The sequence below is a fragment of the Pteropus medius genome, unplaced genomic scaffold (assembly GCF_902729225.1).
Source record: "Pteropus medius unplaced genomic scaffold, Ma_sr-lr_union100, whole genome shotgun sequence".
NCBI lineage: Eukaryota > Metazoa > Chordata > Mammalia > Chiroptera > Pteropodidae > Pteropus > Pteropus medius.
This window is the reverse complement of record NW_024349125.1, coordinates 1,677,430-1,704,798: the sequence shown is the minus strand read 5'-3', so window position 1 is coordinate 1,704,798 and position 27,369 is coordinate 1,677,430. Positions and strand designations below refer to the sequence as shown.

Sequence of the window (27,369 nt, the reverse complement as noted above, 5' to 3'; positions counted from 1 at the left end):
TAGTTCACACCTAGTGATACATAGCTGCAAGGGAGGCTTGGAGAATATAGTCTTTTTTCCAGGTGGCCACATATTCAGTGGAAACTTGGGGGTACTAAGGAAGAAGGAGGAAGACAGCCAGAGACTCTGACACATGAGATATATTGGATAAAGTTAGGTACAGATGAGTCTTTTTAGTTTTCTTTCATGAAACCATTCTTGAATTCTTCAATGAGCCACTCTTTGCATTTGCTATTTGCCTGACACCATCCTAAATGTTAGAGATGGAGAAAAGAACAAGCCACATGTGGTCTTTACTCTCAGAAAATTTACAATTCAAATGAGAGAGATAATAATAAACAGTAGAACAAATAAATGAACAAGATAATATGAGATCATAGTAAGTACTAAAAAGAAAATAAAATCACATGGCCTTAGTTGGTTTCACAAACTATCCATCTATTGGATATGCATAGAGTTGTTTATTACATGAATGAAACATTCAGTCTTCTTCAAAGCTATTTTGGTTTCTCTTTAGGATTGTGCCTGTAAACCTCTGTGAGCTTTTTAGTGGGGAAAATGTGTTGAAAATTGCTTTGCTGGACCATTCATAAGAGGATTTATTTAGACTGGAAAGTTTTAAGCTGACATTTCTAAAAAGTTTATATCTGGGTATGTTTATATTAATTAAGGTTTTATTTATATAATATAAATGCACATTTTCAGGAGCCATTTATTTAAACATGTAAAGACCATTAAGAAAAGTGTTGTCAGTAATAGAAGAGACTTTTAATGGTATGTGTTTAATAAAGCTGCATAATTTATAAAATACTTAGAAAAATGTTAAAATTTTATACTTTTTTCCCCCATGGGAGGAATTTTCATTTTCCTACATTTCATACACAATAGTATGATTCAATTATTTAAATTTTATAATAGATTGCCATTAGAGTCAGATATGTCTTTGCAAAGGAAGGATTTTTTTTTTTTTTTAAGTGAATAAAACACAACAAAGTCATCTATCATCGACACTTGTGTGGCTCTGATTTAATGTGCTTTCTAGTGGTCTGAGTTGATTCTGGAATCTTATAGTAAAATTGTTTAAGGTTAAAGAGATATTTTATGAAACTTTCATTTTAGGACTTTTTCATTAACCCATACTTGAGTAACTTTCTAGTTCCTAATATTACTTTTCAGCTGTTTTGATTCATGGCTTATCATTTCTTAGTTATGGTGAAGACCACAATCTGGAGCAGAAAGAGAAAATCCAGATTGTTTAGAATATCTTTAAATGAGAAGTCCTGGAGAGCAGTTCTGGACTTTACTATAGAAACGTTAATCAACAGCAATAAACTGTACACTGACGGCATGTTTAAAACAAACCAGGACTTAGGAAAAAAACAGGAAATTTGACCAAAGAACTCTTCCTAGTAACAGGTTTTGTGTGTCTTTGTTAAGATCATCACAGCTTGTTTTAATTCTTTTTTAACTTCCTTTCCAAATTGTGGCATTTTGCAGTTTATGTTTCTTTGCAGTTTTATATACAGCTTCATTTAATAAGCACTTTTCACTTCAAACAAACTGGATTCCTATAACAGAGGAATTGCAAATGAAAGGAATCTATAATGAAATTATTATGCTGCATAGGCAAATTGTGTTATAAACTGCTAATTAATGAGTCTGTTGCTACAATAGTCCTTAAATATCCTTCAAGCCCAACTCTTAATTGGTAACATTATCTGGCATTTTTTTAGAATGGGAACACATTTTGCTTACCATCCTTACCCTTATTCTTATATTTTTAATTTTAAACTTGACCCTTTGTTGTCATCGTAATCCAAGAAACCATTCCCATTTAATCTGGGACAGCTGCATATGTTTAGAGACTATATACATAAGTTCTCACAGAAATCTGACCTAAAACGGACAGATGTTTGAACTCTTATGTAAAAATCTATTCTAAACATTCTGGGCTACTGCTAGACAGGAATGCCAAACATTTCCAACCACAAATTATACTTGATAATAACCACCTTGATAGCAGAAAGCAGCAGACCCCCAGTTCCATTTCATGATCTGGAGGAAGATAACAGGTCTTCGGCATTTTAGCTTCGATTTGCTATATTTACAGATGATTAAGGCCAGTGCAAATTGCATCGTTGTGAAAGTTAGAATCCATTAATTCACATACAAAACTTCTCTGAGCTAAAATTTTATACTCTTTTCTCCATGTAACTGGGCCATAGCAAAGAACTGCTGACTGAGAAGCAGAGTCAAGTTTAAAACCCGGCAAGCTGAGTACACAAAAAGCCATATGGCTCAAGAGAGGAAATGGACACGCGTTCCTTTTTAGAGTATCTGAAATCAACGTATTTCTGAAGAACCATTTAAATAAGCTCCCCAGTATTTTTATTTTATGAAATATGGGATATGCCGGCTATGAAATGAGAAACCTGAAATGTGATACATCTATCTTAACCAGCTCAGAGTTTTATTCAATTCTTCAAGCTTTAATCCTATTAACTCTCATGCACAAAGGAAATTCAGGGCTCTCTGATGGTTCTGCCCAGGCCTCACGGCATTTGTAAACCAAGTCGTGAATTTTGCAGATAAAGCTTATTGGTTGATTAAAAATATAACAAGCATCGGTGAAGTCACTTTTCAAAAAGAATGTTTTAGATTGTTTACTAGGCCTTAGAAGAGATTGATGACTTCAACCAGTGTATAGAATTTGAGGATTTTTCAAGCAGCACATTTGAATATACAGATTTTTGGTGTGAAGCACATCACATATACAGCTTTTTAAAACCGAATGTTTGGTTTTACAACTAAAGCTCATTGGTCGATTAAAAATATAAGCATCATAAATGTAACCACTGTTCAAAATGGATTTTTTTTAGGCTGTTTCCTAAAAGGTTTTAGAGAGTTTGATGATTCACAGTCAATTTATAAAATGTGAGGATTTTTTAAAAGCAACTTTACTGAAGTCAAAATTTTGGTTTGAAATGCATCAGGCTTATTTCTGGCAACATGTCCTTTGGACATAGATCTAACCTAGCAAAATAGTAAGATCTGATTATAATGCTGTTAGGAGTTAATCTCATTATAGTGAACATGAGCTAATAACACATTAGTCCATATTATATTATATACTTTTCAGTCTGCGGCCTGCCATTTTGATTAAATTTAGGTATTAAATTCCTACCATTCAAATTTGAAACAATAGTCTTTCTGTTACTACCTATCAAGTTCATAAAGCCTTTCTCTAAAATTTTGAACTATTGTAGATCTCCATTACTTACAAAATCTTATCCAATGTAAAATTTTATCTCTAATGTAAAATGAGAGGAAATATTTACATCCATCCCTTCTCTGTTCAGAAATACTTGCCATTCACAGGTGGTAGGCTGTCATTAACACAGCCTGGCCTATGCTGCAGTGGTCTGGAATGTCTAGTCATTTTGGTTTTCATAACAGTTTCACTGGGGTGTTTGCTTTCAAAGGTCACTTCAATGTCAGTCTCAGCCGTCCACGCGTAAGTCTGCCTGTTCCACATGATTGGCAAAAGAAAATATTTTATCCAAGGCATTCTTTCTCCCTACTTTCTTTCTTAGCCTAAACTCTTTGAATATACATTAAAAGAGTGGTAAAATCCACCTCATATTCTGAAGAACAGGTTTATTTTTCTGTCTGATTTCCTAATCTGTCTGATTCTTTTCCTGCCTGGGAAGGAACCTGGCCTTTTGAAAGCCAGGACAGCTGAATGCTTCCTTCCAAATACCTTGGCCTAAAGTTCGGCATGACACCAGATCAGCACCCCTTATCATCCTCACCCAGGTCCTCCCATCTCTGATAGGATCTCTTCTGACTCAGAACATCCAGGAACATTCTCTTGGTGAATGAACCTGGCTTCTTCTGTACAAGTGTATTGACTTCCCTGTAGCTGAGTAATTTAAGCCAGTTGCCTTTATTTCAACCATGTCAGAGTATCAAGTAAAGCTATAACATCAGACCAGCCAGGAAAATGAGAGGCTGGACAGTAACATGTTTATTAAATCTTTCCTGTTTTCTCAACCCTTGTTTCCCTGGCTATTTTCCATTCTGACAGTCAGAACACTCTTGGAGATTTGCCTATAGATGACGGCCACCAATTTATGGATTTGTCGATTATTTATTAAGGAAAATTGCACAGCTCAAATAAACAAATCCAGTGCTGGGTAAAACAGTTGACCAAAATCAGTAATTCTCAAGATTCGTTAGCATTAATTGCTATAACAACCAGAACAGGCAAGCCTGTGACACTCATTCCCCAGGAAAGCAGTTTAGAGGCCATAGCTAGACTTCACCTTTTGAGACCCAGATGTCTCAGGTGTCCTGCTGTTCTCCAGTGGGGAGGGCAGTCGGCTGGGAGCAAGAATACCTGAGTCCCTTGATTTCCAGGACCCTGCTTTCTGACCTTGGAGAAAATTTGTTTCAAAACATTGATTTTTTCAGTCATTACAGTTACACTTCACATGTCTCTTAGACTTTTGAAACATTCAAGGAATGTTTGTGAAATGCCATAAGTAGGATAAATAAAGGTAAAACCAGAGACCCGGATTCCTAACTGCGAATCCAAGGAAGAGCCCTAGGGAGTTAATAGACAGTCTGTCCAAAGCAAGGCTTCAGAGGGAGTTCTATTCTAAGCTCCCATGTTGAGTATATCACATACACACACTCTCTCTCTCTCTCTCTCTCTCACTCTCTCTCTCTCTCTCTCTCTCTCTCTCTCTCTCTCTCTCTCTCTCTCTCTCTCTTTACCCCCACACACACGTATTCAAGGTACCTTCACCAAAAAGTAGAACCATATCTCCTTAATGATATTTGGGGAAAAGGTGGTTTCAGAAGACAATATGATTAACATTGCCAAATAACATTAAGAAAGGAAGTATATATGCCAATTAAAGTACTTCCTTCTCTTCAGAATGGCACAGACTTATCAAATTTTCTTTCTTTTAAAGCATGTATTTAAAACTTACACTTTCCAAGACACTAGCCAGGAGATGCACATAAATACAAATACTATCAATTAACTGAACACTCATTTCAAACTATTAGAAACCAGACTTCCTTTGGAGAGAACGTGCTACTTAAGTATTCCCTGGACTGGCTACATAATTGGCTGAGTTCAGTACAGAATGAAAACGCAGGGCCCCTCATTCAAAGACAGGGGAAAAGATACATTAATTTTTTTTCTCTTCTTCCCCAGTCTTTCTCAGCTTCTGACGGTGTGCTTTATTTGCTATTTAATGTTTTAAGTAAAGAAAAATAAATAAATTATTAGCATGAATTTTACTCAGTTTTAAATACAAATTAAATTAATTGCACAATTAGCTCATATACGCATGTATTTTTTCTTACCGGAAAAGAGAAAAAGCTGCACAAAACTTACTGCTTTTATTTTACTTCTTGTTCTTGATATACAGACATTCTACCAATAGTCTCTACCTTTGACTTACTCATAAATAAAGAATAACTAAAAAGAAAATGAACTGTAGTTTACCCTAGCTTTCCCTTTCCTTCTGTGTCATCATTTTCCACATTAAATGGTTGCCTAATACAAGGAAGTAATAGGAGTAAGAAATGATATAATAGAGTTTCTCGGTTGTTAGTATTTCTTAGAACTCTTTTAACTTCTGTCTTCATTCGAAGAAAATTCTCGTTCAAATGGAAAGCAGATCTTCTCAGAGCTGCCAGCAACCCCACTTACATGGTCTCAGACATAGTACAACGACCTTGAACTTGCTGTGCATCCCACTGACCTCCCACACGTGGTAGATCCACCAGAATTCTTTGTTCATGGGCATTGCAACTGCTATCTGTGCATGGGGTAGCAAGGAATACTGGCAGACACATGCGCATGGAGCTCCTCTGCTCATGCACGTGCTCCATTGTCCCTTCAGTCTTCACTTACAAAACACAAGTTCAAATATAACATTATTCATAATTTCGAGACAGTGACAATAGATCATTAAACCGAGCATGGGGAGCGGGGTCCCCTGTGTAACTTACACAGGTCATGTGCTCTTGAAGTTGGCCCTTGGACTCCTGTGTTGTAGCTGACTTTCAAGGCAAAGATTGTAAAAGGCATGTAGCTTCATACTTCACTTGTCTCATCCTGTTTTGCCTACTAGGAGGGTCTTGAGAGCAGGAATGAGCGCATGAGGCTGATACTCTGCTCTGATGCTGGTTGCCCTTGCTAATAAGTCCCCCTGCCCCTACCAAGGAGTTGCTCAGGGGAACCGTCTCACGTTTAGCTCAGCTCCCTCTTATCTAACCCTCCCACAATATCCCCCCACCCAAACCAGTGAAATGGAAATAAGGGTTGCTAGGATCTAATTTATTAACACTGCTCACTGGTATCATCAAACAGACTTTATTTCTCTCTTACAGGTCAATAGTTTTTAGTCATAGAATTATTTTTATTTTTTATATTTTTAAGTATGAAATATTTCAGAAATAAAAAATATTTAGAGAATTACATAGTAAGTATTTGGGTAACCATTATCCAAATAAGACCTAAAACTTCACAAATAAAATGGACTCTCTATGTTATAGTCCCTAGTTTCATTCCTTTCCCTACCCCTCCTTCCAGCAACCACTATTATTTTTAATTCTCTCGCATATCTTTATTATTTTACTTCATGCTTATGTACTCTTAAAACATATATTTAGTATTGCTTGTAGTGTTTTAAAACTGAATGTGAATGGTATTATTTGGTACATAGCTGGCAGCTTGTTTTTTACTCTCAACTATATGATTTTCAAATTTGTTCGTGTTGCTGTGGCAGTAGCATTTGTGCCCAGTTTAATTTTGTTTCAAAGTTCCAAGTTTTCGATCTGTAGAGAGTTGTTGTTAGTGAATGCCCAATTTCTGGCTCAGGTGGATTACATCTGGTGATTAGCTTTTAAGGCTTTATTTAACCAAAATTTTGGAGGCTTTAGTCATCAACCCTTATCTGTTTCATTGAGTTTCCATTCAGCTCATTGTCTGGGCAAAATATGTATTGGAAATATTAGTGTCTCTTGGCAGTCATTTGCTGTGGGGACGGCATGGCCATGTAGAATGGGGTGGGCAATTTTTTGGTTACATTATTTACATTCAAATTAGATTGAATCAGTAAAAAAGGAAGCATGTAGACATGTAGAATCAGAGCCAGATAAGGCTCATCTTACTTAGAAGCAGAATGAATATTAGTTACTCATCTATCTGCTGTAAATATCTCTCCACAAATTATTCTTTTATGTAATCATTGCCCAATCCTGTTAGAGTCTATAACATTGTGTCACCCTTTTGATATAGTGACATCATCAAATTGATGTCTCTCCTAATAGGAAAGATAGGGCCCGATAAGGGCTCTTAGCACTTGGGCAGGGGAAGGGATCAAGGCACTGAATTTTTTAAAAAGGGAGAAGGCAGAGTCAAAACATGATTTCTTTTTTTAAGGAGAAGAGTGCAAAGAATCCCTTCCATTTTTAGAATACCAAGCACATACCCAACACATGCTAAGTATTTTACACACATTCAAATCACATTCACTCCTCACAACAATAGATATTTGTTTTATCATTTTATAGATATAAAAGTTCAAAGACATTAAGAAAGTTCCCTCAAGGTCCAACAATTAGTAATGGAAGGGCTGGATCAGATGTAGCCACAGAGGCAGGGCTCTTGACACACTCCGGTAAACCAGGCTTGCTGATGCCACAGTTTAGCTGCAACCTCAACCCTGCCGTAGGCAAGAGTCACCACTGGTGCCTGGCACAGGGTGATGACTGGATATATGCTGTGACTTTTGTGGGTAGGGAGTATATAAGTTGGACGTGGGTCGGTTCACTGGGAAAAGAAGTAGAATGTTAGTGGTTGCGTGGTTTCTAAGGAAGAGCCAGAAAAACTAAAAAGTCACCATAATTTGGGTTTTTATAGACCCGCCTTTGGCCTCAAAGGATCACTGCCCTACTTGAGGTCTGTCTGTGGCTGGCTGGCCTTCTGAAGCATGGTCGGCCCACCACCCGCCTCTCTCTGGCCAGATTGGGTTAGGCCAGAATCCACTGCTCCAGCAGTTAAGTAGCTCCCTTTCTCAGTGCACATGGTTGGCCGTTCCTCTTTCTCTCTCCATCCCTCTCGGCCTTCTGCCTTAACTCTTCTGAAACATGGGCGTAGCTCCCAATTCCATTCTCAAAAAAGGTTTGTACCCTGGAGTGAATTCCAGTGCCCCACCCTGACACCATATTTTTGAGCCTGTGTCAGCAATCCTTCTATTCACTCTCATTATAATCCTTTCATATGACCTTGATTCATCTTGCTATCTTTAGCTTTGCTCTCTTAACCATAGGCACAGGTAATGCCACGACTCAAGTGATCACTTTATCTCCAGGCCTTGGCTACTTTTCAGCCTTTCTGTTTTAAATGTGTCCTTTATTTATCATCTACCCAGGAACCTCTCTGGGTTGATGGCATAATTTTCAAACTTCTTGACATTTGAATGGAGCACATACACACCTTCCTTAATGCTGGCTGATTTTAATTTTCTTGACCACAATAAATCTGACACAGACCTCAAGCAAGTGGCGTGCTCGTCTTGATATTTTGAGCCCTTTTCCTTTACCACAGAGATTGCTTGATTTACGAAAGTAGCTCTGGCATGTACTGTTTTTACTAACATTGGAGTAATAAGTTGGCATTCCAGCACACTTAAATTTCTGCAGCCTCTTATCAACCTGATTATTCCAGACTTAAAAATATTTTGCCTATCTGATATTTGCTGGTACTGAAGATCAGTTAGGGTTTTGTTTGTTTGTTTTGCCTTTTTTGAATCTCATAGAATAATAAGAAATATGAAGGGTTGGAGAGTTTTCCTATTAATTTTTTTTATAGTCCAACAGGGTAACCATAGGAAGTAAATGGTTCTGGTGACAATAAAAGTTGTACCTAGAATTTCCATATCATTTTTTTTTTCTTATCTAGGTCTTATTTGGATGACATTTCTCTGGATACCTGAATGAGTGATCCTCCAAGCAGGGCATGTGTTTAAAATAGATTGATGGCAGGGTAAATAATCACGTTTCCTGGAAAAGATATAAATGAGGGCACTAAATCTTTAGTCTTGTTTTTGTTTTGTTTGATTGGTTTTTAAAGGTCATCTATCCAAGGAGGAAAGTGAAGCCAAGAAGGTTGACCTAGTCACGGTTACTCAGATAACTCATGGCAGAAATGGGCTCAAATCCAGGGCTCCTGAGTTCATATACTCAGAACCTCTAGGAGGGATTTTGAAACCTCACTTCCACATAATGTTAGGTCACTAACAGATGAAGCAATAGAAAACGGCTCTTTGAGACGAAAGATCTATATTCTATCATTTAGCCTGTTATAATCCACGTGTATCCTATATTCTTAAGTAGAAAAGCTTAAATATCTAAAACTTATTTATCCTCAGGTCCTATTATCCCCAAATGTGGCTATAACTTATTTACATGAGATCTGTCCATTATCCTACTCAATCAGTAAATATTTGTTAAATTTATGCAGTATGTTTTTTAAGGCTTAGATAGACTACTCTTCCCTGTCCTCGAGCAGCTGCCTACTCAGTTGGAAAGAAAAGACATGAAAGATTATCTAACAGTAATAAAGTGCTAATTGTGTGATACCAATCATTGGTGCCACAGAACTTTAAGGGAAATAAAAATCACTGGCAGTTAGTGCAGTCAGGGGAGGCTTTCAGAGAGGTTTCTCACTTGCAAGGTGGTTAAGGCCTCTACAGGGAGGTTAAGGAGCAAGACAGGAGGATTTGTCAAAGAAGAACCTAGAGGCCAGGAACGGCAATAAGAACAGGAAATACATCCAGGGGCAGTGAGTTATAACACAGATTAATAGACTGAGGAGGATAGCAGGATAGCAGAGGTATAGGTGATCCAAAGAAAAGCTAACAAGGAAAGGGTGGGAAAAGGAAACGGTGGTGAGTGGGGGCGGGGAGATTGGTGGGGAGAATGGAGAGGAAAAGAGATTGAAATGAATCACCAAATTAATGGGTGGGAACGCAGACTGATGGTTTCCAGGAGCACTAATTCTAGTCCAATTATCTGTCAAAAATGCTTTGGCTTAGTGGCCAAAGGAAACTTAGGAGAAAACTCCCTGCTAAAATACTTGAATGCTTTCCCCAAACCTCTACTTTTATTTTTCTTATTTGAAAGAATATGAAAGACAGCATTATACCTTTTGATCAAGAATATAATCTTAAAGTTCTGATTCTCGAACCCTTTGGAATTAACATATGTTTGGTGTGGTCTTCATCTTATCCCATTGGAAAGCACCTGACATCTTTGGAGCCAGAGTATAGTTTAATAAATTATAATTGCCTGAGCGGTTAGGTGATAACTCTGAGGAGGTCAGGACTTTGGCCAGTTGGAGGAAAGAATAAAGAGGGGAAATCAGCGCTCTTGGTTTCACTCTTCTCTCCATGTCTGGTTTGTTCATAAGAATTCATCAGCTTGAAAAGTCTGAACAGTTATTTGTGGACCATAAAGAAAAAAATTAGTTTGTTTTATTCTGTTGATTATACTTACATATTTATACATTGACTTAATAAGGGGCGAGAAATGCTTAGTACAATTTTTTTCAAACAACTTCTTTGAAATTGTTTCAAAGACAATAAGAATAATATCTTATTCTCTGTCTCATCAGCATGCTATAAAAAGTTTTAGGTGGCGAATGGTGTATTCCCAACATAATTCAATATAGTCACAGCCATTGCGCTCAGTTAAGTGATATTATATGTCCTACTTTCAATGGAGGATGAATAAACTATTAGTAGTTGATTGAGTACATTCTTCCTTGTGTGCAGCCTGAATATGGAACACAGCTTCTCTTAAAAAACAAACAAACAAACAACCCTTGCCCCCTCCCCTCCCAAAAAAAGAATGACCCAGAGCATATAAAGAATATGAGAGAATTATGAATTCTTTTGAGATCATGGAGAAATATGGATTCACCTTAAAACTAAATAGAAAAAAAAAAGTAAAAAATCATGATTAGAAATGTTCATGTTATAGTTTATTAAGTATGATCGTAAAACTTTGAAATACATTATACAATTCTCCAGTATGACCATCTAGCCAGCACCTGGAACATTCTCAAAGGCATTGCTTAGCCACCTTCTCCCTTTTTTCAATCTCAGGAAGTACTAGTGATTTAATGTTCTTCGAGAAGGATATCCTACATTTGGTGGTTCTTATTTTTATTTTTAAATTGGTTACAAAAGAACATTTTTAAAAAATAACCACAGGAAAATTTAATTATTTTAAAAATGATGATACTTTATACAGATTCGTAGTCTTTCATCTAACTTTCAAATACTTTTGAAAAGTTGACTCACCAATCCATGACACATTTAGAAGATTGGGCAATAAATCTACTTCCGTTTAATTTCAAAGCATTTACTGTGTCCTAAGACATATGGACTTCTTTTTTTTTTCTTTCTTTTTTTCTTTCCACTCTCCCTTTCTTCCTTCTTCCTCTTTCTCTTTCTTTCCTTTCCCTTCCTTTTTGTTTTAAGGCCAAAAGAAATCTGGCTTGGCCTCAACTCGCTAGGAACTCAGTGTAACGATGGAAGGAGCCATAAAAGCTCTCCAAATTCCCAGTAACACATGCTACAACTTAAAAACCAGAAACGGAAATTCTACATAGTTTTGAAGGGTCCGAAAGGCATTCAGAAGATTTTTGAGCCCTAAATAATTCCAAAATATAGAAGGCAGACTTGCTTTGCTGAATTGATATTTTAATAACTATTTATTTTTTAACAGGCAACTGTGTTACTTATAATATTCTTGCCAGGAACGAATTTGTGCCTTTTACCTGTGTAGGGAAAGAGAATCAAAGATGAATTCTTGTCTGAAAAGTTCATCTGTAAATATTTACCTGGCCGAGGACAAGAAAGTAGGCTGCCAGTAATTAGAAGTTTTATAAAATATCCATTAAGATTTTGTTGATTAGTAGTCTCAAGATTTAGCCTCTATTGTCGTTCTGATTTCTGTTGGTAGATAAAGTTCAGTGGTCTTTCTAGCTATCCTTTGAGTTGTTAAAGAAGAGAGCTATGTTGGGAGATATTTTTCAATTCAAGGGCCACATTTTTTCACCAACTTGCTTTTTAATTACTTGACTTCCAGTTCAAGAATGGTGTGAAAATACTGTTTAAGAGTATGGATCATTAAGTATGAGCATAATGAAGTTATAGGAATAAGATAGTTACTTCTAAGTATCAGAAAAATGTGGTTCTCTCATCTGTCTAGCATATCCTAACATAAGTTTACTCCTAGCAATTAGTATACTCCTATGAAACAGTTTGAGTTGCTAGCTGAAGGCATTAATTAAAAATGTTAAACATGAATTGAGGTTTGCGGTAGAGATCAGAGAAATATTACCGGATACATTAACTATGGAAAAGGTGAGAGTGGACCCCACTTAATGATAGGTATTGGGGAGCCTCTATCCCCACTTAATGATAGGTATTGGGGAGCCTCTATCCCAGGCAGAGGTATGAAAACTGCAATCTAGGACAGACTTCTGGCCACCACTTTGTTCCTTAGGACTATACTCCAAGATGGAGTCTCTTGCTGGTGTGCCTCCACTTTGGAATTTCAAGAGAAGCATCCCTAGCTCATGTTCATCTACTTTGAAATGCAAAGCACTGCCTGTATCTTCCCTGTGGGCCTCTGTTCTCATTAGCACCAAGCAAGCCACAAACCTTCCCTCTTGGTCAGGAGAGAGATAAGGAGAAGAGGAAACCATAAGATATCTTTTAAAAATGCTGTTTACTTCTTCCTTTGCCTTGGATTGCCCACACATATTAACAGGTAAAATTGTTAATGAAGAACAATTAAGGATGCTTCAGTGAGGCTTTGAAATTCAAACCCAAGATAGCTGTTCTACCAGCTGAAGAATGAATTTATTAGGAATTGTCTGCGGCACCCCAACACAACTGCTAGGAAAGCTGAAGATGAGATTCTGTTAGCCAGTGAGGACTTTCTAACATATTTAGGCTAAGTTAGAGTTATCACAAAATATGAAACACGTGCTGCCAATCTGAAAAGAATTAGAGTATAATGGAGGCAGTATAGCACAGAGTCCAGACACTGGAGTTGGGACTGTTAACCCGAGCACTGCCACTTGTTAGCTATGTGATCTTAGGGAACTTGCTTAACCTCTCTGCACTTCAGTTTCATCATCTGAAAAGTGGAGACAATATTACCTATCTCATAGGGTTATTAAGATGAAATGAGTTAATGCATGTATAGTCGTAAATCAGGGACTAGCACAAAGTCGATGCCATACTAATATTTGCTGTAGTTATTATTTTGTACTTAAAAATGTAAAAATGTCTTGTATTAGTTATCTACTGATATTCAGATGGTTGAAGGGGAAAAAACATGTAGGAATACACATAGGAAGTTTTTATGAGCCGGGCTAACATCATTCTTACTCACATTCCATTGGCTAGAACTCAGTCTCATGGCCACACCTAACACTGAGAGTCTAGCAACAAGAGAGGAGAATGTGGATTTTGCAGAGGAAAAGTCTCTGTCACAACCCTAAAATCCATTAATAACTATCCTGCTGTTTCTGTCTTTTAAGAGATCAGGCGGTTAAAATACATGTGCAATAATCATATTTTGCTACTAAACACTGTAATATGTGGCCTGAAATTCTTTTTCTCTAATTTGTGAAAACTTTTTGTATGAAAAGCCTTACAAAATTATAAAATTTAAATCAATGTGGTTGTACATTCAAGAAAAGAGTTACCTTTATTGAAAAGGATCTCAAAAATAAGAAGAAAAGGACCTCATTGTATGAAATCAGGGCAGTGCCAGAAGATCTGAAACACACTCTCTATTCAATAGCAAACAACTGACCCATCATTATAAAATCCATGTTCACTCTATTGGCTCAACGGCCAGGGTCAGTGTCAGTACAACCTGTGGTTAGTATAGTTGAAACGAAAAGTATTAGTGAAAATTAAAACCACAGAGGATTGTGGAAAATTGAGAAGCCTGGGTGGAACACAAAGGTCAGAGCAATACAAAATTTTCTGATGAAATAGCTCACCCAAAGAGGCAGAAGTAATGTGTATCTGACAGGTGGTGAGTAATGGAATTTCCTTGGCACTTTTTAAAGTATACAAAAAATATATATATAGCCAAGGGCCAGATGTACTTTGCTGGATGTGTAAACACTCCTGAGAAGATGTCCATAAACTGAATTTGCAAAAATCCAATTTAATGCTTTAGAAAAGATACCTATGTAATTGAGCTCTACGGAAAAGGCTAAAAATCCACTTTATTCATGTGGTCTATAAGTCTAAGCATTTACAATGTGATAATTTTAAAAATCCAAAAAAAGAAATGGGCTTTGTTTTTTTCTTGTTAAATTTTCTATGATAATATATTACTTTTAGAATTAAGAAAAGTAAAGAGAAAATGATATACAAGATTTTCTTAGGAAAGAGGTTTAGACTGATTTCCTAGTAGGATTGTTCCATAGTATTATTAAATTGTTTTGCAACTGTGGAGTCAGTTTTATACAGGGCTTATACAACATTTTAAATTAAGTTCATGAGTCTAAAATTCTAATAGTTGCAATTATCTTTAAAATCCCTTAAAGCAGCCACAGAATACATTATATGTGGATTTGTTGATATAAATCTGTCATTTAATATGAATATGTAATATTAGATTAATATATAGTCAATGACAAAATGTACATGCAAGTGTTATGGTGCTATATAAATTATTGGTCTCTGTTTTTCATTATGAGTGGGTATAGTTTAATTTATGTAAGTTAAATTCACACAACATGGAATTTCATGGTGTAGACTGGAAAAAACACTAAGCTTGAGTTGAATCCTGGCATTTTATTTGGGCAAGGCATTTGATCTTTCCAAGTCTTACCTCTGTTGCTTGTAAGATGAGGCTTATACTACTTACTTCATCAGTTGTATGAAAGATCAAATGAAATGATGTGAACTCTAAATATATCAAGAGGTGACTACTAGATTGAGAGTGTCAGGAGGGCAGGCACCATGTCTTATTGCTATTGCATTTTCATGCATTTCTGCTGGAAGTTACAGTTGGATGACCAAATCGGTAAGAGTTCCAGTCTATGTTTCTTGCCCAGGGGCAAACACATTCAGTTGGAACTATGCACAGCGTAGTGTTACTGTGTCTGAAGTAATGAAGGCAAAGGAGTTTTTCTTCTTGAACTTTAGGTACAGAGAGAAACTAGAGCTGTGCACATTTTAGTAAAATAGACCCAGAGAGAAATTCAGAATAATTCGAAGTTGCCCTCACTAGGCAGTGAGCAGTGGGTTTTTATTTGGAATGGAATAGTCATGCTATAAGTTTTCTACTTATAAGGCCATTGTTTGCTTTGATTGACCTGAAAATATGTCTGTTCGCCAAACTCATCTTTTTTCCAATATTACATCTTAAAAGGGGGGTTATTTAATTACAGTAGCACATAACTAATTTAATGACAAGGAGAGGAGTAAAAATGAAAATGAGCAAGAAAATCTATAACATCTGAGATGGCAGCGTCAACCGATTAGACTTTTATTCCCTTCTCCGTGCAATGAAACTAAACATTTTTGGCCATAGTGTTCATAGAATGTTAATCCATCATAGAATAAATTGAGACTATGCATATGTATATATGTGTGATTACTTTTTCTTTTAAAATAATTATAGAATCAGAGGAATTTGCAAAGAAATGTACAAGGAAGTTCCCTATACCCATCACCCATTCTCCCCCCAGTGTTAGCATTTTGCATAACCATAGTACAATATCAAAACTAGGAAATTGACATTGTTACAATCCACAGGGTTTATTCAGATTTCACCAGTTATGCATGCATTCATTTCTCTGTGCATTCATATACAACTCTATGCAATTTTATCATGTGTGTGGCTTCTAGTAACCATTGTCACAGTCAAGATAATTAACTATACCCTTACCACAAGGCTCCCTCATCATTTCTTTATGACTATATCTACCCCTCCCCAGTCCTAACCTCTGGCACCACTAATCTGTTCTCCTTTTCTATAATTATGTTATAGAACATTTATATAACATTATGCAAATGTTATATAAATTGTATTATACAGTATGCGTCATTTTGAAATTAACTTTTATCAATTAGCATAATTTCCTTGAGGTTCATCCAAATTCTTGTATGTATCAATAGTTTTTTCCTTTTTATGGCTGAGTAGAATTCTATCATATGGATGTACCACAGTTTTTATTTAACCATTCACCACTGAAGGACATTTGTGTGGTTTCTTTACAAATAAAGCCGTTGTGAACATTCATGTACAAGTTCCTGTATGAAAATAAGATAATATAACTGTTGGATCATATGGTAAGTCCATTTTTACTTCTGAAAAGAACTGCCAAATTATTTCCCAGAGAGGCGGTACCATTTTTCATTCTCACCTGACAGCAATATATGATTGATGTAGATTTTCCACATCCTCACCAGCATTTACAGTTATCCCTAGTTTAGCCAATCTGACAGGTATGCAGTAATATTGCATTTTAGTTTTAATTTGCATTTCTCTAGTGACTGTCAACGTTGAATATCTATTCATGTGGTTATTTGCCATCTGTATTTCTTCTTCAGTGAAATGTCAATGTATGTCTTTTGCCCATTTTCTATTGAAGTATTTCATTCATGTTGAGTTTTGACAGTTCTCAGTTTCATTGGTTTATGTTTTTTAATACTTTTTTCTGCTTGCTGTAGGGTTATTTTGCTCTTCTTTTTCTGGTTTCTTGAGGTAGAAACTTAGATAATTGATTTGAGATCTTCCTTTCTAGTTTAAGCGTTAGTACTATAAAATTGAATCTCAGCCACTGCTTCAGCTACATCCCACAAACTTTGATATTTTCTTTCTTTTTTTAAATTTCCTTTGAGACTTCCTCTTTGAAGTCTCATGAAGTTCTTATTTAGAAGGGCGTTATATAATTTCCAAGTGTTTGGAGATTTTTCTCATCGATTTCTAGTTTTATTTTGTTATGGTCAGAGGATATACTTTGTACTGATTCTTTCAAATTTGTTAATATTTGTTTTGTGACCCAGAGTCCATTGTGATGAATATTCCATGGGAACTTGAAAAGAATATATATTCTGCTATTATTGGGTAGAGTGTTCTATAAATGTCAGATTAGATCTTGTTGGTTGATAGTTTTGTTCATTTCTTTCAGATGCTTACAGATTTTTTGTCTAGAAGTTCTACTAATTGTTGAAAGTGAGGTATTGTAGTAACCAACTTTGGTTGTACATTGTCCTATTTACCCTTTTAGCTTTATCAGATTTTGCTTTGCGTACTTTTAATTTTAAGCTCTGTTGTTTGCTATGTACACATTTAGGATAGCTATTCAATTATTTATAATATTTTAGAGTATATAATTTTTTATAGTTTTCTTAGTGGTTTCTCCAAGTGATACCAACTACGTAAGTTACTTAATCATAGCCTATTGTTGTTCACATTTTACTCCTTCAACTGAAGCACAGAAACCTTAACATTTAAGTACCTTTACCCTCCCACATTAAAAATATATTTTGCTTAAATATTTCCTCTACATTCTGAATACCATATCAGATGGTGTTATAACTTTTGCTCCAACCATAAAATATGATTAAAGAAACCCATGAGGTAAAGGATAGTTCTTTATGTTTACTTTTATTTTTACCCATTCTGTTCTTCTTTCCTTTTTGAATGCCCTAATCTTCTTCTGTTATCATTTTCTTTTTGTAGCAAGAGTTTCCTTTAGCCATATTTTAAGAGTAAATCTGCTAGCAAAAATTTATCTTAATTTTCCTTCATCTGAAAATGTTCTTATTTCTCCTTTATTCCCCAAAGATAGTTTCACTATATATAATATTAAGGATTACATTTCTTTTAGCACTTGAAAAACATTGTGCCACTTCTTTTGACCTTCCTGGTTTCACATGAGAAAACCACAGTCATTTGAATTGGTGTTCCTCTATAGATAATGTGTCATTTCTCTCTGTTTTCAATATTTTTCTTTCTCTTTGTTTTTCAGAAGTTTAATTATGATGTGTCTTATTGTAGATTTCTTTCAGTTTATCCTAGTTAGGATTTACTCAACTTCTTGAAACTATAGGTTTATGTCTTTTGCCAAATTTGAGGACTTTTCAGTCATTATTTCTTTTAATACTTTTACAGTCTCACATTCAACCTCCTCTCTTTTAGTGACTTTGAAGATATGAATGTTAGATCTTTTGTTGTTTTCGCATAGAGCCCCTAAGCTCTGTTTATTTTTTCAATCTATTTTCTTGCTGTTGTTCAAATTAAGTAAATTTTATCGATCTGCCTTTAAGTTTACTGATTCTATTCTGTTATCTCCATCCCATGAGTTTTATTTTTTATTTCAGTTATTGATTTTCAGCTCTATAATTTCCATTGGTTCATTTTTATAACTTTCCTTTCTTTGCTCAGAGTTTCTATTTTTTTCATTTGCTTCAAGAGAATTTTTAATTGATTGTTGAAGCATTTTTTTTTATGACAGCTGCTTTAAAATCCTTGTGAGATAATTTCAGTATCTGATTCTTCTTGGAATTGGCCATACCGAAAGGAAATTAATTATCCTAACTTTAAAACTTTTTGAAGCCAGTGGTAAACTGAGCCAAACTAAAATTGCAACAAAACCAAGCCACACACAGTTAGACCACAGGTTGTATTGACTTAGCCTGACAGAGAGTGGCATGTATCTTTTCCTGGGATAAATATGATCTGCTTAAGTCTTTTCTTTACCATCAGTTAAGTATACAATTAAAAAAAAAAAAAGTAAAAAGAAAAAGAAAGAAGAAAAGAAAGGAAGGAAGATATGTGAAGAAACAGGAACATGTAACCCCAAATCTAGGGGGAAAAATCAGTCATTAGAAGCAGGCCACAGAAAACCCAGATGTTGGAATTAGCAGACAAGGACTTTAGAATAACTATGACAGATATTTAAAGGAGCTAATAGAAAAGGTAGACAATGTATATGAATAGATGGGGAATATCAGCAAAAAAATAAATAAATAAAAGAAAGAAAAGGTAACTATAAGAAAGAAACTAAATGAAAAGTCTAAAACTGAAAATGTCATAAGTGACACTTTTATAATGAGATTAAAAAAACAGACTGAGATGAATCCTTTCATCTCAGTAGGCACAGAGATGAAAGGATCAATGCACTTGAAAACAAGTCAGTAAAATTTATCTGAAATAAAATGACTCATATAAAGACAAAAAGAATGAAACACTGAACAGAGAGCATCATAGAACTGTAGATTATCAAATGGTCTGACATATATGCAGTTGGAATCACAGAAGGAGAAGGGAGAGGAAATGCAGAAACAAAATATTTGACGAGATAATGGCCAAGAATTTTACAAAATTTATCAAAGAAATTGACCCACAGATTTAGGATGCTTAGCAAACCCTCAGCAGGATAATAGACTACAAACAAAACTGCATCTAAGTAGGTCATTTCAAAATGCTAAATATCAAAGATAAATAGAAAATCTAAAATGCAGCCAGATTAAGAAGACACATTACATTCAGGGAACAACATTGGATATGATGGCAGACTTCTCCTTAGAAACAGTGGAAGTTGAACACAGGGTAATATTGCCATAAGGATGACAAATAAACCAGTGGAGCAGAATATAGAATCTAGAAATTAACCATACACATATGGTCAATTGTTTTTTTCACAAAGACACCAAGAGATATCAGTGGATATCATGGAGCTGAAAAAACTAGATATCACTATAAAAATAAATGAACCTCAACCCATACTTTGCCCTTTAAATAAAAATTAATTTGAGATGGATTGTAGAGCTAGATATGAACACTGGAACCATAACTATTCTAGAAGAAGATGTAAAATATTTTCATGACTTTGGAGTACACACAGATTCCTTAGGACACAAAAAGCACTAACTGCAAATAATTAAATTAATAAATTAAAAATTTTGGTTATGAATTTTTGAAAATGAATAGCTTAGACATAGACTAGGACAAAAATATTCACATTACAAAGGGCTTATATTTAGAATATATAAACAAGACAGCCCAGTTTCAAATATGGAAAAGGCTTGAATACACACACAAAAAATTTTCAAATATTCAATAAGTACATGAAAAGGTGTGCAAAATTAGTCATTGATTGTCAGGAAAATCAAAGTCAGACCACTCTGAGATGTCATCTATACCCATAAGAATGGCTCATGGGTGGGTAAGATAGTAGCTAAGATATTATTGCATTTTACCAAATGTTAGCAAGTATATGGAGAACCTAGAACTCTCATCCATTGCTGGTGGAAGTATAAAATGGTACAGCCACTTCGGAAGTCTTTTTGGTAGTCTTTTTATAAAGTTAAAAATATACCTACCATATGCCCCAGCAGTCCCACCCTGAAGAATTTATCCAAAAGAAATGAAAATACATCCATAAAAAGACTTGTACAAAAATATTTATAGCATCCTAATTTTTAATAGCCCCAAACTGGAAGCAACCCAAATGCCTACTAACAGGAAAATGAATAAGGATATTGTGGTATATTATTAGTACAATGACGTACTCCCCAGCAATAAAAAGGAATAAATTACTTAATGACACAACAACATGGATGTCAAAAACATTATCTTGAGCAAGAGGAGCCAGGTACAAAAGAATACATACTGTATGATTCCATTTATATAAAATTCAAAAATAGGAAAGTTAATCTATGTGCTGGAACTCAGAACAGTAGTTGTCTTTAAGGTGGAGGTGGGATCGACTGAAACAAAGCATGAAAGGACTTCCTTGGTAATAGAAATGTCTTATATCTTGATTTGGTAAAATGCAATCCAATTAAAAAAAAAAAAAACTTCACTAAGTAGACCTGAGTTCTAGGCCTCAAAATGCCATTACAATTTACTAGTAATGGCACCTTGGACAAGGTATATAACCTCACTCAACCTTAGTTTCTTCATCTGAAAAATGAGGATCGAACCAATATCCACCCTTCAGAGATAGTTGAGGAGTAAAGTGATTTTATTCATATATATCACTTAGCATAGTACCTGGCATGTTATAAGTATTTATTAAATGTTAGCCATCATTATCATTGTTATTGTTTTTTCAATTGAAGAAACAGAATGGGTAACTAATTTGCCCAAGGGTACTGGTATTATATTCCAGAGGTAGGAAATGATTCCTGTTTCACTCCAGAGCAGTTTTGAAGGCAATTCTGCTGCTGTTCCTAATGACTCTAAGTCCTATATCAAATTTTTTTTAGAAAGTACATGGACTTGTGATTAATTGATTCATTAGTTAATTAACCCAACACAGAGACACGATAGGCAGTTAATCTTGTAATGTTGAACTGTACTGTAGGAAGATTCATCTGGCAGTGTTGGATAGATTGGATCATATATTATAAACTGGTTACTTATGAAGCAGTTTGAGTTGTCCTAAGAAGGGAATGGTGCAGGACATCCTTACCAATAGGATGGTAACAATGGGAACACTAAAGAAAGAATGGATTCCAGATGGTGGATAGGTAGATTCTTGATGACTTGATTGAATGTGGGAGTTGAAGGAAAGAATGAGACCAATGATGACTCAAAGAAGAAAATGGCAGGGAGTCAAGGTATGTGCTTAAGTGAATTGAATGTGAGCAACCGGCACAATATCAAGATACATTGTGTGTCTGTCAGCCCAGTGTCTGACAGATACTTGGCTGTGTACAGCTGCTCCAGAGGTAGGCCGTGAGGGAGCAGATTAGAGAGACACGTGTCAGTGACAGTTGATGTTCTTCGAGCAGAGCAAGAAGGATAAGCGAGAGTTAATGATGGCCACATTTGAAAGACGGAGGAGAAAGAAACCATGGAGCAGGGCAGTTGCTGACTTCTGTGTAGAATGATGGTGCTATTGTTGCTTGACCACCTGGAATATGTTTTCTTAATGTGGTTGCTCCTTTCTAGAATCAGATATATGGCAAAACTATTGTATTCCTTATGCTTTGAAAGGACTTTAGTGTTCTGTTATAGAAAAGCAAGCCCCAGAGATGTGAAATTACATAGCTAATTACATAGTCAGAAGACCATGATGTGGTGGAATACTAACCAAAGTATTAGTTTCTCTCAACTATACTCATGTCGATACCACAAGAATTTATTGAACACTCTTCTGGGTATATTGTAAGATAGAAAGGAATGTAAAATTCTCAACAAGCTTGTAGTTTAACCAGAAAGACATCTGGGTAACAGTGCAAGGCCCTTTGGATCACATGCCAAATCAGTCTGGTCAGTGAAGGATAGGAGCAAAGATGACTCAAAGACGAGAATGGCAGGGCTATTAGTACAAGTAGAAACATCAAGAAAAGGAATTGATTGCAGGGTGGGGGGCAGGGAATCAAGCAAAGAAAAGGATCTGTGAACTCAGCCTGATTTCATGGATGAGTAAGGACTTAAAATATGAGTATATGAGCAGATGAGAAGACATTTAAGAAAAAAGAGTATACAACCAGGTTTTAACAACGTGCATATCAAATCCTGTTTTAACATTTTTATTGACTCATTTTACCGTGGATCCCTATGAAATGAATGACTTAGTACATCATCAGTCTTATGCTGGTGTGAGGAAAAACCATCTAGAGCCAATTAACCCCAGAAAAAATAAACCCATTGAATACATGCAGGATTCATTCGTTCATTCATTCATTCGTCCATTCAGCAGTCACTTACTGAACAACAACCGTGTGCCAGTCACAGTACCAGGTATTAGAGATACAAACATGAATAACATGGGTCTCCTGCTCTTAAGAAACCAATAATGCAGAAATAACTTTACACTGTTCTTAGAAAGGAAAATGTAAGGTGTGTACTTGTCTACTTTAAAAAATACAGTTTATGGAACATTTATAGAAATTAAACATCTGAGGACTAAAAATGTCAATGAGTTCCTGGAAAGTGGAAATAAAACTATACCTGTCCTCAGGGCAATAAAATAATAAAATTAGGAAGTAAAAGAGGAAAAAATACCCCACAGAAAACCTTTTCTTTTAACTGTTGTATCAAAGAAGCAAATCTAAACTGCAGAATATCTAGGAACAGAAGTGAAAACACCATATAGCTCAATCTAGGGGATGTCACTAAAATTGGTCTTGAAGAAAAAGTAATAGCTCAACATCACTTCTCAGGAGGTTAGAAAATAAAAATAAAATTAACCTAAAGAACACAGGAGAAATAAAAATAAATGAATTAATTAAAAAGCATGAAAAAGAAAACCAGAATTGATAAATAAATCCAAAAGTTGATTTTTTGACAAATCAATAAACGAAGATAACATTGGCTAGCTTAATTAAGAAGAGATAGGGAAGAACTCACTAATATAGAAGATTAGAAATGAAAATAAAGTGACAAACAACAACAGATGCAGAGGAAATTAAAAGAATCATAAACAGTACTTTGTGAACTTTCTAGCAAATAATTTTGACAATCTGGGTGAAATAAATGATTTTCTAAGAACATATGAATCATCAAAAATGAGTACCAGAAGAACTTTTACTAGATAACTTAAATAAATGATACTCATGAAGCCAGCAAAATACTAATGATATATATAACATGACAAGTTAGCATAATATACTATGAACTATTACTATTTCTTAATATAAAAATCATACATAGACTATTAACAAAAAGAATTCAGTAAGATTTAACATATCAAAAGCAAGATAAACCATACTTGGGTGAGTTTTATACCAAAAGTATAAGAATGGTTTTATCTTAAGAAATATATTAACATAATTTACTATATTTATAAGCCAAAGATGTCAAAATTCAGCAGTTTCAAAAAAATGCAGTTAACATACTTCAACAATATTCCTAACAAATACTTTTAGAGAAAATAGAACAAGGTGGGTATGTCTTTAACATTATTGAAGCTACGTGCATATATGCGTTTGTTTGTAATTGAAAGCCAGAACATTCTGTTTAAAGTGAAAATTTAAACAAGACAAAGTACCCACCATCACCATCATTATATAACAATTTGCATTCTAGACCAGTGTCAATAAACTGCTGTCTGCGGGCCAACCGCCTGTTTTTGTAAATAAAGTTTTATTGGACCACAGTATTGCCCGTCATTTATATATCACATTTCCCTTCCCCCACCCCCACTGTAGCAAAGCTATATAGAGGTGACTGAGAAGCTTAAAACCAGTGAATCCCAACAGGCATTACTGGAAGGGATTCAGAGCTGCGAGATCACAAACTTACCTCCTCTGTTCCGCACTCCCTAACTGAGCCTGGTAAAGAAAGCTGAGACACCCCAAGAAGCACAGCAAAAAGAAAGTACCCTACCTATCACTTGCTGAATTGTTGAAACACTATACTAGATTTAATAACCTAGAAGAAATGGACAAATCGTTAGAAATAACCTTTCTAGACTGAATCGTGAGGAATTGGGAAATCTAAATAAACTTATCGCGAGTAAGGAAATTGAAATAGTAATAAAAAACCTGTCTAAAAACAAAAGTCCAGGACCAGATGGCTTCACTAGTGAATTCTACCAAACATTCAAAGAAAATTTAATACCAGTCCTCAACCTCCTCCAAAAAATTGAAGACGAGAGAATACTTCCTAACATATTTTATGAGGCCAACATTACCCTGATACCTAAACCATGCGAGGACAACACACAAAAAAGAAAATTACAGGCCAATATCTCTGATAAACATAGATGGAAAATCCTAAACAAAATACTGGCAAGCTGAATACAATAAAAAGATAATACATCACTATCAAGTGGGGTTAATTCCAGGCACAAGGATGATTCAACATTCACAAATCAATCAATGTGATATACCACATAAACAAAAGAAAAATTTTAATTTTATGACCATATCAGTAGATGCAGAAAAAGCATTTGGTAAGATACAGCATCCATTTATGATTTAAAAAACTCAACAAAATGAGTATAGAAGAAAAGTATCTCAACATCATAAAGGCCATATATGACAGATCTTCAGCTAATATCATACTCAATCATGAAAAAAATGAAAGCTTTTCCTCTAAGATCAGGAAAAAGACAATGAATGAAGAAGTAAAATTGTCACTATTTGCAGATGACATGATTCTATACATAGAAAACCCTAAAGACTCTACCAAAAAAAAAATAATAATAAAGCTATTAGAAACAATAAACAAATATAGCAAAGTTCCAGGATATAGAATCAGTACACAAAAATTTGTTGCATTTCTACACACTAACAATGAAACATCAGACAGAGAAATGAAGAAAATAGTCTCATTTACAATTGCAACAAAAAAGAATAAAAGACCTAGGAATGAACTTAACAAAAGAAGTGAAGGTGAAGGATCTGTACACTGAAAGCTACAAGACATTGTTGAAAGAGATTGGAGACACAGAGAAATGGAAAGATAGTATGTGTTTATGGATTATAAGAATTAACATTGTTAAAATGGGCATATTACTTAAAGCAATATACAGATTTAATGTAATCCCTATCAAAATCCCAATGACATTTTTCACAGAAATAGAACAAAAATCTTCAATTTGTATGGAATAGCCAAAGCAATCCTGAGAAAAAAGAACAAAGCTGCTTGTATCACACTCTTTGACTTCATATGATACTACAAAGCTACAGTAGTCAAAACACTATGGTACTGACAGAAAAACAGACACACAGACAAATGAAACAGAATTGAGAGCCTGAAATAAACCCATACATATAAGGACAACTAATTTTTCTATAAAGAAGGCAGAAACATACAATGGAGAAAGGGAATTCTCTTTAATAAATGGTGTTTGGAAAACTAGAGGGCCACATGCAAAGGAATGAAACTAGACTGCTGTCTGACACCATACACAAAAATTAACTCAAAATGAATTAAAGACTTAAAACAATAAAATACGTAGGAGAAAACATCGAGACTAAAACATAGGACCTTGGTCTCAGAGAGGTTTTATGAACTTGACCCCAGGGACAAGGTAAGTAAAAGCAAAAATAAGTGAATGGGACTATATCAACTTAAAAATCTACACAGCAGAAGAAACTATCAACAAATCATAAAGGCATCAACTATTAACAAATCAGAATATATTTGCAAATGATACCTCTGATAAGAGGCTAATATCCAAAATATATGAAGAGCTTATACAACTCAGCAGCAACAACAACAACAAAACCAATTAAAAAATGGGCAGAGGACTTGAACAGACACTTCTCCCAAGGAGACATGAATGGCCAACAGACATTAGAAAAGATGCTCAACATCACTAATCTATCAGGGAAATGCAGATTAAAACTATAATGAGGTATTACCTCATACCCGTCAAAATGGCTATTATCAAAAAGTCAACAGACAACAAGTGCTGGTGAGAATGTGGAGAAAAGAGAACTCAGTCACTGCTGGTGGTAATGTAAATTACCACTGCTATGCAAAACAGTATGGTTGTTCCTAAAAAAATTAAGAATAGAGCTACCATATGACCCAGCAATCCCTCTCTAGGTACCTATCTGAAAAATTTGAAAACTGATTTGCAAAGATATATGCACCCCTATATTCATTGCAGCATTATTTACAATAGCCAAGACATGGAAACAGCTAAATGTCCTTTGATGGGTGATTGGATAAAGATGTGGTGCACATATACAATGGAATACTCAGCCATTTAAAAAAGGTGAAATGTTGCCATTTGTGATAACATGGATAGATCATGAAAGTATTATGCTAAGCGAAATAAATCAGACAGAACATGACAAGAACCATATGATTTCATTTGTATCTGATAAATAAAACAAAAAGCAACAAATGAGCAAGCAAAACAAACAAAAAACTCAAAGATACAGACAATAGAATGGTGCTTACCAGAAGAGAAAGGTGGGATAGGAGAAAGATGAAGAGGGTAAAGGTGGTCAAATATATAGTGATGGAAGGAGATTGGACTTCAGGTGGTAAGCATACAATAGAGTATACAGATGTTGTATTATAAAGTTGTACACCTAAAACTTAACTAATATTATTAACCAATATCACCCCAATAAATTTAAGAAATGATAAAATAAAACATCAGTAGGATATGGGTTGAGTTGATGGGGGAAGAGGACTTAAAATGATAATTATATAGATACAGATATATGAATATAAAAATATGGATAGATATGTGCATATACATAGATTAGTATTCACACACATATTTATTTATTCTATAAGTTCAGAGGACCTTGAAGCAAAGAAACCCCAGCAGCAAAGATCACACCTAGCATCCAGATCTAGGTTTCT

The 27,369-nt window shown here is 35.1% G+C and overlaps 1 protein-coding gene and 1 long non-coding RNA gene across 26 annotated transcripts in view; both read left to right on the top strand.

Moving 5' to 3' along the window:
• AOPEP (aminopeptidase O (putative)) overlaps nt 1-27,369 on the top strand; it is a 333,589-nt gene that overhangs the window by 137,930 nt on the left and 168,290 nt on the right. The window lies entirely within an intron of this gene.
• On the top strand, nt 7,104-15,715 carry LOC120616908 (uncharacterized). The gene is made up of 2 exons (XR_005656732.1): nt 7,104-12,485; nt 12,520-15,715. It is a non-coding gene; the product is annotated as an uncharacterized LOC120616908 (long non-coding RNA).